This window comes from Arachis ipaensis, chromosome B01 (genome assembly GCF_000816755.2).
Source record: "Arachis ipaensis cultivar K30076 chromosome B01, Araip1.1, whole genome shotgun sequence".
NCBI classification, from domain to species: Eukaryota; Viridiplantae; Streptophyta; class Magnoliopsida; order Fabales; family Fabaceae; genus Arachis; species Arachis ipaensis.
Window position 1 is genome coordinate 74,494,733 of NC_029785.2, and position 1,159 is coordinate 74,495,891.

At 28.9% G+C, this 1,159-nt stretch overlaps 1 protein-coding gene across 1 annotated transcript in view; it reads right to left on the reverse strand.

The window, feature by feature from the left end:
* Positions 1 to 1,159, reverse strand: part of LOC107608255 (F-box/LRR-repeat protein At3g58900-like) — a 4,329-nt gene that overhangs the window by 1,261 nt on the left and 1,909 nt on the right. The gene's annotated exons all lie outside the window — the stretch shown is intronic.

Here is a 1,159-nt window from a genome sequence, read left to right on the forward strand (position 1 = left end):
TTTTGAGAGATTATAATTTTACCACTTTATCATATTATTTCTACTATTGTCTAAATTCTTATTAATTCTATTCATTTCTCGTCTTACAAATTTTAATTGTGTTATTTTGTCTCTATTAACTCTGACATCTAACACTAACATCATCCTAAAGACAAACAACTTCCACCGAAGATGGTATTTTTTTGTGTAGTTCCAAAGCACGTTTTTGGATTGATTCACGATCCGAACTTGTGGAATGCTCTCCTATTGGTCTCAATTTTGGTTTTGTTGGAAACCTTGTATCAATAATGATCTTCTGGAGCCGAACTGCATTCTCAAGCACGTACATGATTAGTTCAACTTCACATGTTGCCCCACAAAATCCACTCATTTTATTTCATTCTTTTTTTATAGAAAAATTTTAAAAATTTTAGGAATTATTATATCTTTTATTAAATAGTGATGGATACTGATTTGTCTATTTTTTTTAATCAAAATCTGATTATTAGAATTTGTTAAAAATTAAATTGTTCAACTACAAATTTTTTAAGAACCGATTAGGATATTACTCAAAATGAAAAGTCCTATAGTCTTGAGAATTGAAAAAGTAAAAGAAAAACTATGTATCAAAATGAGTTCATCAAACGTACATTTATGTCTTAAAAATTTATTGTTTGATTCACATTTATCTTAAATATTGTGCATTTTCTAAAATGAATTCGTCTGCTGATGTCAATTTGTGGGCATAAATCATAAGGAAATGCTTATAGTACTTGTTTTTCTAATTTGCATCTAAAATTATGATCAATCATCATCTAACATAACCAAAGTTCCTATTCTTGAATTAACGAGAAAATAAATAGGAAGGGCCTATTCTTGAGCATTTTTTAGCAAGAGATGCGAACATATTCACCTTAAGTGTGAACCTCCACAATGAAGGAGATGCCTTTAATAGCAAAGCACAAGTACTAAGTGTGATGCCATCTTCCATACATGTAACCAACTCCAAGTGCTTGAGGTTTTTTAACTCAGGAAGTTGACATAACCAATAAACCTGGAAATTATTTAGACACTACAAAATATCTCATTGTTGTCGGGGTTGTTTGTAAATTTTGATTTTGGAAAAAAAAAAGAGTAAAGTATGTTTCTTATCTCTAACATTAGTGATTTTTTTTAAATA